Below are 19,833 nucleotides of genomic sequence, written 5' to 3' on the forward strand. Positions count from 1 at the left end.
ACATATAGAAAACACAGATTCGGTTAATGGGAAGAACAGAATAAATGCAACTTTACTCTTTTGACAGAACTTACTGGGGTTAGGAGGTGGTCTCTAAACTTTTGCTTCTCTCTCTAGCAGAAGTGACCTCTAATTAACTTAACAGGAGTTTTGTTAGAGATGGTATACATAGAAACATAGAATTTGACGGCAGATAAGAACCACTTGGCCCATCTAGTCTGCCCCTTTTTTTTTATCCTTTAGGTCATGGGTCTTCATCCTGTGGCCCTCCAGCTACTGTGAAACTACACATCCCAGCATGCCCTGCCACAGTTTTGCTATTAAGGTATGCTAAAACTGAGGCAGGGCATGCTGGGATGTGTAGTTCCACAGCAGCTGGAGGGTCGCAGGTTGAAGACCCATGCTTTAGGTAATCTCAACCCTTTTTGAACTTTAATTCTTTGTAAGGATATTCATCTGGCTATCCCAAGCATGTTTAAATTGCTCTACAGTCTTAGCCTCTACCACCTCTGATGGGAGACTATTCCACTTATCCACTACCCTTTCTGTGAAGTAATTTTTCCTTAAATTTCCCCTGAACCTCCCCCCCTCCAGTTTCAGTGTATGTCCTCAAGTTCTAATATTTCTCTTCCTTTGAAGAATGTTTCCCTCCTGAACTTTGTTAAGACCCTTGATATATTTGAAAGTTTCTATCATGTCCCCCCTTTCCCTTCTCTCCTCCAAATTATACATGTTAAGATCTTTTAGCCTTTCCGGGTACGTTTTGTGATGTAGGCCATGCACCATTTTAGTTGCCCTTCTTTGTACACTCTCTAATGTATTTATATCCTTCTGGAGATATGGTCTCCAGAACTGGACACAGTATTCCAGATGGGGCCGCACCAATGACCTATACAGTGGCATTATCACTTCTTTTTTCTTACTACTGATTCCTCTCCCTATGCAACCAAGCATCTGACTTGCCTTTCTCATTGCTTTGTTGCATTGCTTTCCTGCCTTCAAGTCACTTGAAATAGTGACTCCTAAATCCCTTTCCTACTCAGTAGTTTCCATTATAGTACCCTTGATACTATATTTAGCCTTTTGGTTTTTGAGACCCAAGTGCATGATTTTGCATTTTTTAGCATTAAACTGTAGTTGCCACGTTCTTGACCATTTCTCAAGCCTACCTAGGTCATCAATCATTTGTTTTACCCCTCCCGGTGTGTCTACCCTGTTGCATAACTTTGTATCATCTGCAAAAAGGCATACCTTCCCTTCAATACCATCTGCAATGTCACCAACAAAGATATTAAAGAGAACTGGACCAAGTACAGATCCCTGGGGTACTCCACTGGTAACATTTCCCTCCATAGATTGCACTCCATTAACTACAACTGTCTGTTTCCTATCCTGCAACCAGGTTCTTATCCATTTAACTGTTTTATAATCCACCCCCACGCTTTCAAGTTTATTTAGCAGTCTGCGATGTGGGACAGTGTCAAATGCCTTACTAAAGTCTAGATATGCTACATCTACAGCTCCCCCTTGATCTATTATTTTTGTCACAGAGTCAAAAAAGTCAATAAGATTTGTTTGGCATGATCTACCACCAGTAAATCCATGCTGTTTTGGATCCTGTAAGTGGTTTGATTTAAGATATTCCACAACTCTTTCTTTTAATAGTTTTTCCATTACTTTCCCCACTACTGATGTAAGGCTTACTGGTCTGTAGTTACTTGCTTCTTCCTTGCTTCCACTTTTGTGCAGTGGAACTACATTTGCTCTTTTCCAGTCCATATACATATAGAGTGCTCCCACCCAGGAAGCACAAAGTATGTGGGATACCCACGAAGACTAACGTTGTATTTCACTGTTCTAGATGCATGTCCATCACAGGTAGAGGAAATCATCTCAAAGATACCGGGTTCCCTATGAACTTAGAATGGACAGGACACTGGATTGATGGCTGGGATAGTCCCAGTAGAGATATAACACACATAGAATTTCTTTTAGGGGAGTAGACCGAGTAGAGAATCATTCCCCCGTAGTGCCCAATCCAGATGTCAAATTTTGTAAAATATTCTTTGCTTCTACAAAATTATCTGTTACTAAACTCTATGTGATTTGTCTTCAAAGTTTCCTCTTCATCTCTTATGTTCACCGACAGGATTACAGTTCAAACGCCACATGCCTACTCTGTCTTTCAGAGCTCTGCCCAAATACAGTATATCTCACCAGCATAGGGACACCAGTATTAACGCAGTGTGCCTGGTCATGCACAAAGGGTGAAGAATGGGAATACTGGTGAAGGGAGACTGTGCATAGACACCGATATGCATGATGGTGTGACAGCCTGATGGTGAACGCAAATCTGATAAATTTTATTTTTTTATTATTTCCCCTCTCTTTTCATTTTCCACAGACGGTTTACTTCACACAACTGATAATACACAACAGTTAAACACAATTGAAATGCAAGATTTGTGTTCATTACAGGAAAAGGCAGTCTGGAGGTCAAAGGGATATGGCCAGGAATCCTCGGGACTGTGGACAGGTGGACAAGGTAAGCCAGTGGCCCCCAGAGCATATCTTCCAAGCTTAGCTGAGGCGGCACACGGTCTGACTCATCTGAGTAAAGGTGAGAGCCTACTGGTGTGCGCCAGGATTCTCTTCTCATGCAGGTAAGAGAGCAATGATATGTTTTACTTGCTTGAGGAAGAATATTGGAAAGTCAATACCAACAGAGCCATCCCATATCCCTCCGACAGACGGACCTTTTCAGGTAATACAAATCGATTTCATACAGTTACCACCCTGTAGGAATTTAAAATATGTGTTAGTTTGTAATTGACGTATTTTCCAACTGGGTAGAAGCATTCCCTGCTGCCACAAATACTGCTACGTTCACTGCAAAGAAAATTGTACAGGAATTTGTGTGTAGATATGGTATCCCTACAGTGGCGCACCCAGGGGGGGTTTCCAAGCACCCAGAAACCCCCCTCCACTAAAAAAAAAAAAAAAAAAATTTTTTATTTAGCTGCATGAGTATTATTAATGGCTGTCTAGCATCCTCTGCAGCCTGCTGTCTTCCTGGTGGCACTTGTGAGTGCAATAAAAGTTTACTTTATTTTAATTATAGTACATATATATCCATGTGCATACATATATACACATGTATATACATACATACATATAAACACACACACACACATATGATATATATATATATACATGTGTATATATATGTGTACTGTATGTGTGTGTGTACACACATATATATATATATATATATATATATGTGTCAGTGACGTGCGGTGGGGTGAGGCAGGTGAGGCAGAGCCTTTCCTGTCATACTAACGTTTGTGCCAGAGTTTTGACTGCATAAAGTATATAATAAATACTAAAAATATGTTTGAAATATCTTCTTTGCATTATTCTAATAATTTGTATAGCCAAAACTCTGGAGTAAAAAGTATATGGCAGGTGAGGTAGTGCCTCACCTGGCTAACTTTTCCGCACATCTCTGATCAAAACTCACCAAATTTCCAGGAGTTTATACTGCTGCAGCTGTGTATAATGCCCAGATGTACGCTTTGGCTCAAATATTGCATGTAAATCTGTCTCTGGTGCTAGTCAGTGCCTCCTGAGATATTTAGCTCACCGCACGTCCCTGATATATGTATGCATGTTTAATATGCTATGTATATGTGTATATGTATGTGTGTGTGTATGTATGTATATATATATATATATATATATGTATATATGTGTGTAGATATATGTATATATATATATATATATATATACACACACACACACACACACACAGACACACTAGTTTTACGGACCCAGCATATACTGGGTCACCTCAGTCCCCACCCCCGTGATTGACTCCGCCTAGTTCTGGAAACCCCCCCATGCAAATCCTGCGTTTGCCACTGCCCTAGAATAATTGAAAATGATAGGGGTACCCATTTTACAGGTGAAGTCTTTCAGGTCATGTGCAAACTGATGGGAATTAATAGCAAGCTGCATACTCCGTACAGTCCACAGGCGAGTGCAAAGGTGGAGAGAGTGAATAGCACTATTAAGAACAAGCTGAGCAAATTAATGGCTGAAACTGGATTGTCGTGGCCAGAAGCTTTGCCACTAGTGTTGTACAGCATCAGAACCACTCCCAGGTCTCCCCTTAACCTATCACCCTTTGAAATTCTTTTTGGTCGACAACCTCATGTAATGATAGACCCCCAGGATGATTTGAAATGTAATAATGAAGTGACTGTGAAATATTTGGTTGGGATGAGCCAGCAGCTGAGAAATCAACAAAGAAATTTAAAGCTGGTGATTCCTGACCTGCAGAACAGTAATTGTCATGACATTGAACCTGGGGATTATGAGATGATTCGAAATTTCTTACGCTCAGGTTGCCTCATAGACAGGTGGGAAGGACCGTATCAAGTCTTGTTAACCAGCACAACAGCATTGAAGGTCGCCGAAAGAGAGACTTGGATCCACTCGTCCCACTGCAAGAAGGTCGCTGACCCGGAGAGAACTCGTGACAAAGAGCAGAGTGTAGAGAATCTCGTATCAATGGAGTGTCTGTTCCGGGAAAGTTGAGAGGTAGGACTGTTGAAGGGCATCTGAGCACAGAGAGTAACAAGAGCTAGAACGGTTGTCGTACCACTTTCTTTTTTCACCTCCCCCTGCATTTTTTTCCCTTTCTTTTCTCCTTCTTATTTTCCTCCTTTCCCCTAACGAAATGGATCGATCACAAGAGACTGCGTTTAGGGTTCTATTAGTAATTCTGGTTTTGATAAGGACAGTTTGTTTTTGTGAGGGTCCCAGAGAGGTCGAGCAGGGATCTGGAATGGGTTCTGAAGGCAAGATTTGTAGGATCTCAGGATCAGCGCATCATTTTGGTAAAGGCTGGCATCAGTAAGCACTCTGGTAGTCAGGGAGCTCGGAGGCACTGTGAGGGGTTATTGTCTGATGAATATTGTATTTGTAGGAATTGTGAGAATATAGTTGAGGATGGGTGCATCCAGAGATGTCAGTCCAACCTTAATATCGACATGGACCGTCATCCGTTGAGTGATTACCACTCACTAGTGGGTAAGGTCTTAAACCAGACAGAATGCTGGTTGTGCTCACAGGTACCTCAAGGTCAGAGCAAGTCAGGATTAGTACCATACCCTTTAGCAATGGATGAGGTACTCGAATTACGGGGTGGGAGACTGGTGGACAAGAAGTTCAATATTTCTAGGCCCCCTAGTTTGAAGCTCCACCAGTATCATGTAGATAGATCCTTATTATGTTTCAATATTTCCAATTACCGAAAACCGGGAAATTGGGAAGTGACGTGGAATAACCAGACAATGACCTTTTCACACAGAGCTGATAGGATACCCATAGACTCTGAACTTGTACGCCAAATAGCCAACAGTGGGAGGTATTTTCGGTATAGGTATACTCGTGGAAGCAAGACCATGTGGGTTGGAAAAGTATCGCCAGGGTATTGTGCCCATATCATCCAGCCCGATACTTGTACTGAGCAGATGGGAGAACTAGAGATATGTTTCTTTACTTGGAAAGTTTGTAATATGGTGATGTCATATTTTGTCCCCTATGTTCTCCCAGATGATGCCTATTTCATATGTGGGAGGAAGGCGTACAAGTGGCTTGCCCCGAGCTCAGAGGGATTGTGTTATATTGGGAGAGTACTGCCAGAGGTCATGACCATAACCCATGATAAGATGAAAGACGTTCACCGCAGTGCTCAGGCTCCTTATACTCATACTCACTATGAACACATTATCAAGAGACACCTCATAGATAGGACAGAGCACGCAGCCTCTGATTTGATCCACGAATCCACCGGGATTCAATTCCTTCTCGCATTAGACATCACCCGTACTGCCAGAGGAATTATAAATTATAGGTATATCCATGCGCTAGCGAACTTGATAAATAATATCACTGAGATGTATGACGACACCTTCAGGTATACGGGAAGGGAGTTACAAGCTTACAAGAAGGATGAGTGTAGGGAAGTTTCTCCTTTGTATCCTGGGAGTCGTCATAATTATTGGTTTGATATTTAGGTGTGTCCGAATTCTGACACGGCGCAAGCACGGCACAAAGTTGATGAGTCTAAGGAGCGAGGGCGCTGTTATAGCAGCAGACTTAATTTATGACCCATCCATAGAGACAGTGTTATGATAAGGATTGCAAATGAATTTCATGGCCTGTTTCTTTCACCAGTTTTTCTTTTGTTTCCCCCTCTGCCCAGATACATCCATCCGGAAAAGACATCTGCCCTACCCAAAATGTTTATATGAATGTATTTTAGATATGTGTCTTATCTTCACCTCAGCAACCTCCAGTTAATAGCACACATAGTCGACAGGTGATATCCACATATACTAGCACTCACATATGTTTACCCCTCCATGTATCATCAACTAAATGTGCACCCCATTTGTTTTAACAAGAAGCCGAAAAGAGCTCGGTAGTGTTTGTCGGCCCATTTACAGACCCTTGATACGGGATGAGAAGGATTTAATGTATACTTAGCAATACCTCGAAGCTTATTTAGAACATATACGGCACGATGATACATGCTCCTCAGACATGGATTCATACATACATGCTTTTTACTATCCCACTAGGTCATACATTTCCTACCTACCACTCTCCCCCGACCATCCAAACTTCTGTAGATATTGTGTAGATATTTTTCTATTTAGTGATTAGATAGTGGCAGTTATTGGTGACTGCCAAAGGGTGGACTGTCAAAGTCGCAAAATATTGCAGTACACACATCACGTACAAACTACACACAGATGGCCTCCGCACGTGTACTTGTGCTGTCGTGCGTGCACATATTCGCAATTTGCGTATGGTCACTCCCGCGGTCCTGCGCATTAGCGAGTGGTATGGGTATTTACGGTAGAGTTTTTGAACGCATAGAAAGCTATCAAAACACATTACATATTTAATCCAAATAGTGCACAATGTACACATAGTCTCCCTGCACCACATCAGAAAGTAACAGCAGTTTAAATGGTTTCAGAACAAAGGGATTCACCTTTACAGGATAGGAGGGGACAGAACAAGGTTATAAGGTGGTGTTTGGTATCCAGCTGTAGGGTATTTTAAGGGTAACATTCCGGTGTTGGTTTGAGGAAGATCGCATGTTCCTGCGGATAGTTATGTGCAGGAGCAGAATATAGATATAAACTGTATTTACTGTACATTATGTATGCGGCGGGAATCCAGAGGAGACCACCCACAAGAGCAGTTGGAACAGACATCGCCCACCTATTCAAACCGACCTATGACCTCTCCTGTACTGTAAATGTGCATCCCTGTGTCCAATGGACAAAGAGATTACAGTATCTATTGTATTGCTTTTTGGACGAATTATATAAAGAGAGCCTGCTGCAGGCCTGGTCAGACACAAGACTCACAACGTTATCTAACAGATGACGGAGGACCGGACCGGGTAGCGCAAGCGAATCCACTCACGTATGTACCATTGAATGTAGCCATTTACTCTGTTATATTGTATTGTATTGTTTGTATTGTAACCCCCTTTCAGCAATAATACGCTGTGGTGTCGGAACCCAGCGGTTTAATTACAATCTGGTGTCGTGTCTTCATTGCCCTGCTAAGGTTTAAAGTGTATTATCTTTGCATTGCATAGCTGTTAAGGGTTTACAGTGTATCTCTGGGTGTGTACGCGCTGTGAGTACTTTATACCGTCAGCGCGGCGTTTGTACGCTAAGTCCGTACGCAGCACGGGACTTTGTACGCTAATAGCGTACAAAGTACATAGAGTGTGTATTAACTACAACGGCCGCAGCGGCTCCAAGGTAAAGTGTATTTAAGGTGTGTTTAAGGTATAGCTTTCATTCCTAAGGATAAATCAGCATTATCATGGGATAGTGTCAGAGTTACTGGGATAGTGTCAGAGTTATAGTATGAGGTCAGTGTTATAGGGATAGGGTCAGTATTTTAGTATAGGGTCAGCGTAATAAGGATAGGGTCAGCGTTATAAGGATCAGAGTTACAGGGATAGGGTCAGAGTTATAGTATGAGGTCAGAGTTATAGGGATAGGGTCAGCGTTATATGGATTAGGGTCAGGCTTGTCATGTTTGACAATGCCTATTATATACCTTATTTTAAACACTCTAAAAGGTTAAAGAACACAGTACGCAATTGGCGTATGGAATACCGTAAGAGTACGCACGTAGCGTAACGAACGCTTAGCCGTGGACGAGACGCACGAGCGGCACGTTCGCTCACGGCTTAGAGCGTAAAGGCAAGCACGCTATAGGCTGCCGACTAACGTAATGATACGCTATCAGCGTAGCGGACGCTCGAGACCACGAGGAGATCAAGAGCGGCGCTGGCGCTCACAGAGTTAAACCTTTATATCTATACCATAAACAATGTACTTAAACTGTAAACCCTTGTGCAGTGATAAAGCGTAAATGCAACACAGTGTAACCTTGTTAGTTTAAAAGCTGTATGAGCGTATGTGACGCTCTGAGAACCCTTTAGCAATATAATAAACACTCAAATACCGGTCTAAGGGTCTAACACCTTTTAAGGGAGAGAATGAACGTTCAATTGCAAAAGAATAACACAATACAAGTTATACACTACCAATATAACATAAAATACCTAACCGAATTCAACACATAAAATACAATAAAGATACAATTACATTTAGGGGGGAAAGAGAGAGAGAATGGCTTATAACATTAAATAAGAGACAATATGGTTGCAGAGAACTTACGCACAAAGGGAAACAATCGCAAGCGCCTTTCTGGATATCCAGCTCCCGATTATCAGTGATGAGAACCGTTGAAGAGAATAGAGAGCTGGCTCAGATCGGTTTGTCCTTTTATACACTACACACAATACAGTACAATGGTCCCTACATTCTTATTGTTCATTGGACACAGGAATTCGTCTCTGCATTATAACAAAAGGTCATAGGTTGGTTCATACAGGTGGGCTGTGACTATTTCAAACTGCTCAGGTGGGAGGGAAACTGGGTTTCCCGCCGCATGGGTAATAAAGTGCAAATATAGTAAATGTCCATAAACTTCTTATGTCCATAACTATACGCACGAGCGATTAATCCGCTTCAAACCAACACCGGAATATTGCTAATTATATTCTCTTCCGATGGATTCTAAACACCACTGTGTAACCCCTGTCTGACCCTTCGTATCAAACAAAGAGGGATCTCTTTGTCCCCGAACATACTACGTTAACTAAACTTTCAGATTCTATCAAAGGGACCATAATCTACAAGATACATTATATGACTAAAATATGTTACGATTGAGTCGCCCGCTAGACGTACACAAACTCTACCGTAAATGCGCATACCGCGCGCCCGCGAGTGCACGCGACCGCGAGTATACGCACGCACGGGAGAGCTCATGCTCGTGCAGCGGGCACACGCATGAGGTGCATATATGGCAATGTGCAGCGGGATATTTTTCTGACTTTGACAGTCCACCCTTTGGCAGTCACCAATAACTGCCACTTCCTAAAACAGTTCAAAAAGAGAAAAATATATGTCATGTATAATACATTTCTATGATTGGGTAGGGGAGAAGAGAAGAAGGTGGGAGAACGGTATGACCTAGTGAGATAGTAGAAGCATGTATGTATGAGTCCATGTTTGAGTGGTCATGTATCATCGTGCCGTACGTGTTTTTGATCAAGCTTCGAGGTATTGCGAAGTATACATTTGAATTCCTTCTTATCCCGTGGTACGGGTCTGTGGATGGGCTGTCAAACTTTACCGAGTTCTTTTCGGCTTTTGGTTGCAACAAAATGGGGGAGCACATTTTAGTTGATGATACATGAATGGGGGGATATTTGAGTGCTGATATCTGTGCCTATATTCCCTATCGACTATGTGTGTTATTACCTGAAGTTTGTAGAGATGAAGATAAGGAGCAATTATGGTAAATGCAGTCATAAACTATGTGAGTTTAATATACATTTGCCGATTGAGGTCTTGTCTTGTGTCTTGTCCTGTCTTGTCTCGATGTACATGTTGACTGTAGTCTCCCGATGCTTTTGCTATAAACGGTGTGCAAAAAGCTTTTTCAATGTCCATAGACTTACAAAATGTGTTGGGCTAGCGTAAAATTAAAGGTACTAGGGATATGGGGGTCTATGGCATAGTCCATCAGTTGTCTGTGTAAAAGGTTGTCAAATTCTTCCTCCAGGCGGATGTCTTTTTACCTTGGAGGAAAACAAAGGAGAAACGGGTGAAAGAAACGGACCGTGGAATCACATTTTCATCACAACATTGTCTCTATCGTTGGGTCATAAACCAAATCAGTCGTTGTTATTACAGTATCTTCACTTCTTAAACTCATCAATCGGGCGCTACGTTTACACTTTGTTAAAACCCGAACGCATCTAAATATCAGACCGACCAATATGATGACACCCAGAATACACAAAAGAAATTTCCCTACATCCATGATAATTCCTTGAGCCCATTCTCCTAAACCAGAGAACCAATTTCGCGGGTTCAACCATGACACCCAACCGGTCAGCTCATTACCCACAGCGGCAAGGGTGAGATTGTGTTTCCTTCGGAACTCCCATTTTAATTGCAAAATGTCATCCATCTTTTGGTCTATGACCTCGGCTGGGTCCTCGGTGCTGTTTGTAATATACGTGCAGCACTTTATTCCATACTGAGTCGCTAGGGTAACACAATACCCGCCTGTCACAGCTGTTAGATAATTGAGAATCATCCTATGCTGAACCAGTTCTGTTTTATAAGCTTGGAGCTCCCTTCCGGTATACCTGAATGTGTCATCATACATTTCAGTGATATTGTCTAATAAATTTGCAAGCGCAGATATATATTTATAATTTATCACTCCTCTGGCGGTACGAGTGATATCTAACGCGATTAGGAATTGAATCCCGGTGGATTCATGGATCAGGTCAGAGGCCGGATGCTCTGTTCTTTCTATCAGGTGCCGTTTAATGATGTGCTCGTAATGAGTGTGAGTATAAGGAGCTTGGGCACTGCGGTGAATATCCTTCATTTTAGTGTGGGATACGGTCATTACCTCAGGCAATACTTTTCCAATATAACATAACCCTTCTGAGTTTGGGGCAAGCCACTAATACGCCTTCTTCCCGCATATGAAATATGCATCATCGGGGAGAACATATGGGACGGAGTAGGACATAACCATATTACACATTTTCCATATGAAATCTCCTAACCCTAATTCTCCCATCTGTTTAGTACACGTATCAGTTTGTACGATATGTGCACAGTATCCTGGTGATACTTCTCCAACTCTCATGATCCTACTTCCTAGGGTATACCTATATCGGAAATATTTTCCACTACCGGCTATGTGGCGTATAAGTTCTGTATCTGTAGGCATTCTATCGGCTCTGTATGAAAAGGTCATGGTTTGGTTATTCCATGACACTTCCCAATTTCCCGGCTTTCGGGGATTGGAAATGTTAAAACATACTAGGGATCTATCCACATGATATTGGTGGAGCTTCAAACTAGGAGGACTGGAGATATTAAACCTCCTGTCCACCGGCCTCCCACCACTTAGCTCAAGTACCTCCCCTATAGTTAAAGGAAATGGCACTAACCCTGATTTGCTATGGCCTTGAGGTACTTGAGAGCATACCCAACAATCTGTCTGATTTAACACTTTACCCACTAAGGAGTGATAGTCACTCAATGGATGCCGGTCCATGTGGATATTGAAACTGGATTGGCATTTCTTGATACACCCATCCTCAACTACACTGTCACAGAGTCTACAGATACAGTTCTCTTCAGCTAACAATCCTTCACAATTCCTTCTATTGTCAATGCTACCAGATCGTTTTCTGATACTCGCCTTTACTCGGTGATTATGTTGTTCTTGGAAATCTACGCCTCCAACTTTGTCATCAGAACCCATTCCAGAACCTCTCTCGATCTCCATGGTACTCTCGCCGGAACAGACTGCTCTGGTCAACATCATGGTCAACAGGAAAATCCGGATCACAGTCTCTTGGGGCAAGTCCATCTTATAGGAGGAAATGGAGAAGAATGAGAAGGGGGAAAGAAATAATTGAGAGAGATGGGATGGGAAGTGGAGAAAAACAATAAAAGGGAACAGGGAATCGACAACTGCCTCCGATCTTATTATTCTCAATGCTCAGGTGCCGTCTCAGTCCTCCTGAAACAGACACTCCAGTGATACAACTTCCTCTACCATCTGTTCTTTATCACGGGACCTCTCTGGATCAGCAACCTTCTTACAATGGGACGAATGAACCCAAGTCTCTCTCTCGGCAACCTTCAATGCTGTCGTGCTAACCAATAAGACTTGGTATGGTCCTTCCCATCTGTCAATAAGGCAACCTGAGCGTAGAAAATTCCGTATCATTACATAATCCCCAGGTTCAATGTCATGACAATTACTATCTGGCAGATCAGGAATCACTAACTTCAAATTGTCATTCTGATTCCTTAGCTGTTTACTCATGTTAACCAGGTATTTTACAGTCACTTCATTGTTACACTTCAAATCATCCTGAGGGTTAATCATAACATGCGGTTGTCGACCAAACAAAATTTCAAAGGGGGACAGATTAAGAGGGGACCTGGGAGTGATTCTGATGCTGTATAATACAATGGGTAAAGCTTCTGGCCATGTTAATCCTGTTTCTGCCATAACTTTGCTCAATTTATTTTTAATAGTGCTGTTCACTCTTTCTACTTTCGCACTCGCCTGGGGGCGGTACGGAGTGTGCAGCTTACTATCAATTCCCATCAACTTACACATTCCTTGAAAGACATCACCTGTAAAATGGGTACCCCTATCACTTTCAATTATTCTAGGGATACCGTATCTACACACAAATTCCTGCACAATTTTCTTAGCAGTAAACATAGCGGTGTTTGTGGCCGCAGGAAATGCTTCGACCCAATTTGAAAACACATCTATACAAACTAGTACATACTTCAAATTTCGACAAGGGGGTAATTGTATAAAATCAATTTGTATTACCTGAAAAGGGCCGCCTGTAGGTGGGATATGAGATGGTTCTGTTGGTATTGCCTTTCCGATATTCTTCCTCAAGCAGGTGAGGCATGACATTGCTCTCTTTCCCGCATGGGAAGAAAATCCTGGGGCGCACCAATATGCTCTTACCAACTTGCACATCCCTTCCTTGCCTAGATGAGTCAGCCCATGTGCTGCTTCTGCTAAACTTGGAAGGTATGCTCTGGGTGCCACTGGTTTACCCTGTCCATCTGTCCAGAGTCCTGAGGACTCCTGGCCGTATCCTTTTGCCCTCCAAACTGCCTTTTCCTGTGTGGAACACAAATTTTGCATTTCACACAATTTCTGTGTGTTGACGGTATTAAATACCATCAGTTGTGTGGTGTCTGTTTGTCTGGGGGTACCAGCTGCTAACTTAGCAGCTTCGTCTGCTCGGCTGTTACCAAGTGATACCGGGTCTTGGCTATATGTATGTGCTTTACACTTGATAACAGCCACTCTGTCAGGTTCCTGTATCGCTGTTAGAAGCCTTTTGATGTGAGCTGCATGCGCTACCGGTGTACCAGCTGCCGTCATGAAATTTCTGAGGCGCCATAGGGCTCCGAAATCATGGACTACTCCGAATGCGTATCTAGAATCGGTATAGATATTGGCTGATTTGCCCTTAGCCAATTCACATGCTCTGGTTAGGGCTACCAGTTCAGCAACCTGGGCTGAGTGAGGTGGGCCTAGCGGTTCTGCTTCTATGGTGCCTCGGTCATCTACGACTGCGTATCCAGTACACAAGTCTCCCGAGTCCGTCTGTCTGTGACAACTACCGTCAGTGTAGAAAGTAAGATCTACATCTTCCAGTGGGTTGTCGCTGATGTCAGGCCTTGCCGTGAAATTTTGGGTCAAATATTCCATACAATCATGCGTGTCATCCCCTGTCTTAAATCCTCCTTCACTATTACTCTCATCCTCCACCCTTTGTGCCTGTCCAGGCACACCTGGGAGATACGTTGCCGGATTTAATGCACTGCATCTCTTTATGGTGATGTTTACGGGGGCCATTAATGCCAATTCCCATCTTGTAAACCGTGCTGATGAGACGTGTCTAGTTTGAGCCGAATTTAGCAAGGCTGACACTGCATGTGGTGTATGGATTGTGAGGTTGTGTCCTAGCACTACATCTTCGCTTTTCGTTACTAGAAATGCTATCGCAGCGACACTTCGCAAGCATGTGGGGAGGGATCGCGCTACCGTATCTAACTGAGCGCTGTAGTATGCTACCGGCCTGCTGGCATCACCGTGCTTTTGGGTTAGGACGCCTGCCGCGCAACCAGCACTTTCTGTTCCGTACAGCTCAAAGGGTTTCCCATAGTCTGGCATACCTAATGCTGGTGCCTGCGTTAGGCACTGTTTAAGTCTCTCAAATGCCATCTCGGATTCGTCTGTATGCGAAATCCGATCAGGTTTGTTTGATGAGACCATCTCCTGCAAAGGTAATGCTAGAATGGAAAAACCTGGGATCCAGTTACGGCAATACCCACACATTCCTAGAAACGTTCTGATCTGTTGCTGGGTTTGTGTCGAATTGCTTGAATTGAATGACAGAGTCATGTCTCGAATTGCTTGAATTCTATCAGCGGTCAGGTGTCTCAGTCCTTGTGTCAGACAGTGTCCTAAATACGAGAAAAGAATGTGTGTATCTGGCGCTAAGCCTTTCCCAACTGTAGCCTCTTAACAGAGAGAACAACTCAAATAGGCTGCCTTCACAATATGGACCTGGAAATCCACTTAACAACTAATGTGTACCTAAAGAAAATATAAGTGAAGGCGCACAATATAATAACCGACTGCTTCTTTGATACAATTATCTGATTTATTAAAATAACTGATTAAAAATTAATCTTATATAGACAGTGAGGCAAATTCATTAGCCAATTAATATCATAAAACCATGAAACAATGATTAAATCAAATTACTCTATGAGCAAGCAAGTGTAAACTCCACACAGATTGCACTTTGATTGATAATGCTCCCTTTAAATGCTTAGTTGCAAGCACCTGTAATATTAAACCAATTAAGGAAGAATTCTCATTCAGCCGGAATGCTTCTTACACATAAATGGGCAAAGATCTTGTTATTTCCAAAGCGAATGGTTGTTAGTTCACAAAGTGATGTGTTAGCTGTATGCACTTATGCAATGAGGTAATTATGAACCTCCTTCGGCTGAGTGGATGTAAAGTCATGCACCAATCCTATGGAAGGATTTTGGCTCCAAACAAACTGTCTGTAATTCGTGCAGAAGATACTTCACTTTAAAAGGATGCTATTCATATGAGGGGTGTATGTGTGTTAATACTTCACCCGTCCGTTAATGTCAGGAGCGCTCCTGGTTGTGCAAGCCCGTATATCCTCCTAGTATTTCCTCCTGCCTGGTCCACAGTGACTGGTATCGGATGCAGGGGATGGGGGACTCGTTGCTGAATCTACGGGATTCTTGCGCTGCCACAGGCTGTGTGATGGTAGGCTGTCTGCACGTGTCGCGTCTCGCGACTTCCGGGTTCGGGCTTCCGGCTTCCGGACTTTGCGTTCCACTTGCGGTTCACAGAAAATTGGTCACCTGACGCGTTTCTCCGCCCACAACGATGGCGGTTTCATCAGAGGATCCTCTGATGAAACCGCCATCGTTGTGGGCGGAGAAACGCGTCAGGTGACCAATTTTCTGTGAACCGCAAGTGGAACGCAAAGTCCGGAAGCCGGAAGCCCGAACCCGGAAGTCGCGAGACGCGACACGTGCAGACAGCCTACCATCACACAGCCTGTGGCAGCGCAAGAATCCCGTAGATTCAGCAACGAGTCCCCCATCCCCTGCATCCGATACCAGTCACTGTGGACCAGGCAGGAGGAAATACTAGGAGGATATACGGGCTTGCACAACCCAGGAGCGCTCCTGACATTAACGGACGGGTGAAGTATTAACACACATACACCCCTCATATGAATAGCATCCTTTTAAAGTGAAGTATCTTCTGCACGAATTACAGACAGTTTGTTTGGAGCCAAAATCCTTCCATAGGATTGGTGCATGACTTTACATCCACTCAGCCGAAGGAGGTTCATAATTACCTCATTGCATAAGTGCATACAGCTAACACATCACTTTGTGAACTAACAACCATTCGCTTTGGAAATAACAAGATCTTTGCCCATTTATGTGTAAGAAGCATTCCGGCTGAATGAGAATTCTTCCTTAATTGGTTTAATATTACAGGTGCTTGCAACTAAGCATTTAAAGGGAGCATTATCAATCAAAGTGCAATCTGTGTGGAGTTTACACTTGCTTGCTCATAGAGTAATTTGATTTAATCATTGTTTCATGGTTTTATGATATTAATTGGCTAATGAATTTGCCTCACTGTCTATATAAGATTAATTTTTAATCAGTTATTTTAATAAATCAGATAATTGTATCAAAGAAGCAGTCGGTTATTATATTGTGCGCCTTCACTTATATTTTCTTTAGTGTCCTAAATATTTTACTTTAGTCTGGCATAATTGCAACTTGTCTTTGGAAACCTTGTGTCCTGTGTCTGAAAGATGAAACAGGAGCTGTTTCGTATCTTTCAGGGACGCTTCCAGTGAATCTGAACATAGTAGTAAATCATCCACATACTGTATCAATATTGATCCATTCTCTGGTTGGAAAGACTGTAAACAATCATGCAAAGCCTGTGAAAATATACTTGGACTGTCTATGAAACCTTGTGGTAATCGAGTCCATGTGTATTGGACTCCTCTGTATGTGAAGGCAAACAAATATTGGCTGTCAGGGTGCAGAGGTACCGAGAAGTAGGAGGAGCAGAGGTCAATAACAGTGAAAAATTTCGCAGTGGGAGGGATTTGCATAAGGATGACAGCTGGATTTGGCACTACGGGGAACTGACTCTCAACTATTTTGTTAATCCCCCTTAGATCCTGCACTAGCCTGTAACCCCTCCCCCCACTCTTTTTCACAGGGAAGATGGGACTATTGGCAGTGATGGATGTTCTTACCAGAATGCCCTGTTGTAGCAAGCGCTCTATTACGGGGTATACTCCTAACTCCACCTCTGGCTCCAGAGGGTATTGTGGGATTTTTGGAGCTATCCTACCATTTTTTACTTGCACAACTACTGGAGCTACGTTCGCCATTAATCCAGTGTCTTGTCCATCTTTAGTCCAAAGTGACTCTGGTATTTGGGATGTCATTTCTTCTACCTGGGATGAACTCCTATTTATCATAACGGTATGTGACATTAAATTTGATGGGGAGTCTAGCATGTCTCGTACTTCCTGAGCGTGATTCTCAGGTATGTCTAAGAATACACCTTCAGGAGTACAATAAATGACGCACCCCATTTTACACAATAAATCTCTTCCCAGGAGATTAGTCGGTGCCGATGCAGCCAGCAAAAAGGAATGCTTGGTATGCAAAGGCCCTATTGTAATCTCTGCTGGTTTGCTAACAGGGTAGTGCTGTACTACTCCCGTTACTCCCATGGCTGGAATTGTCTTACCAGTGGTTCTCATGCCCACTGTCGAATTTATCACTGATTTGGCTGCCCCCGTATCTACAAGGAAATTTAATGATTTACCAGCTACATCAATTGTGATCTCGGGTTCACTTCCAAGACTTGCAATCAATTTCACTGGCTGCAGATTACAGGTGTGGCCACACCCCTATTGGGTATGGTGACCTCCCTGAATCGCGCTGGCAGCAATTACTTGTGGTGGGGGTAGATGGGAACTATCAGAGATTTGCCAGTCTCTTCTTGGGGGATACCTTTTTGTTTCCCCTGCATGTGGCTCATAGCTCCGCCCTTTCGGTCCTTGATCCCAATGTCTCGTATCAGGTCGTTGTCTATAGGGTTGATATGAATTTTGTATTGGTCTTACTTTACAATCACGTGCTATGTGTCCCTCTCTGTGGCAACAATAACATTTTATACCTGTTGACTTACCCACAGGGGTCACAGTTCTGGGCTGAGGTGGCCGGGTAGTGAGGGCCTGTATGCTCACAGCCATTAACTTATCACTCTGTGACTCCCTGTGTCTGATGATATTCCAATCATGCCCAGCAGCAGCCTCTCCCAATGCATCCACCGACATACCTCTCCAATCAGGCCTAGTGGTTTGTATTCTGTTCCTTAAAACCTCTTTTAGACCGTCCATTAATACTGAAACAGCTACTTCCCTGTGGTGTACATTAGTTTTAATGTCATCTATACCAGTGTACCTAGCCATATCCTGCAGAGCCCGGTGAAAATACTCTGGTGTGGATTCACCTTCTTTTTGTTTTATTGTAAAGATTTTATTCCACTTTACTACTGCAGGAAAATATACCCCTAACTGTAAGTTGATTCTCTTTACATTATCCTGATTATACTCGTCTGTTAGTGGTACTTCCTCATCTAACTTGCAATCAGCGATAAATTTTAACGGATCAACACTGGGGGGTAAACATGCCCTCAAAACTGTCCTCCAATCTTTGTTATTTGGCTCTGCAGAATTTCCTAGCTCTCTAATATACTTTTGACATGCAGCTAAGTCTTTTCTAGGATCAGGGAATTCAGACATCATTGATCTTAATTCTGCTCGGGAAAAGGGACAGTGCATGGCGATGTTCCTGACAGGAGTTGCTCCTGAAGTGTCAGTTTTCCCATTTGGCACTGCTATTACCCTAACAGGATTAAGTCCGACAACATCATTCTGAGTAGATTCTACAACATGTGGTGAAATGGTTTCAGCATAGTGTATGGTGCCGTACTTACCAGTCGATACGACCTCACCTGTCCCTCCGCTAGGGGCCTTTGATGCTAATCTTACGGGTTGAGTCGTGCCTACTGCTGTTTCTGATATGGTGGCTGCTAGGGAGAGTGCTGATATTGTTGTGGGCTCATCCTCTTGGTCACAATCCTGGGGAAAGTTCAAAACAGGGTACAACTTGCACGGCTTAGTGTTAGCATTAATTACTTTGGTTATATTATCTTTAATTTCTACACATTTAACATAACCCTGAGTGCCATTCTCTGCAACCAATTTCTCTCCAGTTATGTATGGTGGTGGGGGTGCTGTTGCTATCAGTTTCCTGATAGGGTTAGATCCTGCGGCTTGTGTCAACCCCCTTTGTATTTCACCTTCCTGTTGCCACAATGTTAAATAATCATAATGTCTAATACGCCTTTTTGAAGATTTAATCAGGCAAACTCTTCTCCTTAAATTCTGTAACACTTCTGGGTTAAAACTACCTACCCGGGGAAACTTTTCCCCGTCATGCACAGTCATCCTTTCCCATTCATTGCACAACATTTCTGTGTGATGACCATATTTCTCACACATGATATACCTTGCCGACCCGATTGGTCGGTTTACTAAATCAACCTGAACCTGGGTTGATCGCCCCTTACCTGAACAACTGGCCCCCATCTCTGCAGGTGCTGCTTTCACTACCTCTGACTTCAAATCAGGGTCTTCGGCAACCCTTACAGAAACCAAGATGCTCGGGGTAAGGCTGCGGTGGGGGTTTTGCTCCGAAGTCCGCCCACTTAACTCCCGTCCACGCTGGCCAATACGGCGACCAAAGTTCCCAGAGGTTCCGTACCCAACCTAGGGCACCTAAGTACGTCTACTTGCTCGGGCGTGTGGGAGTGTCTTACCCTCCCCAGCAAGTATCAGTCGCTGGAATGTCCCTGAGTGATCAGGCTACTTCCCTTAAAATAAAAAAAATTACACAAATCACGTTA

The sequence above is a fragment of the Pseudophryne corroboree genome, chromosome 6 (assembly GCF_028390025.1).
Source record: "Pseudophryne corroboree isolate aPseCor3 chromosome 6, aPseCor3.hap2, whole genome shotgun sequence".
Taxonomy (NCBI): Eukaryota; Metazoa; Chordata; class Amphibia; order Anura; family Myobatrachidae; genus Pseudophryne; species Pseudophryne corroboree.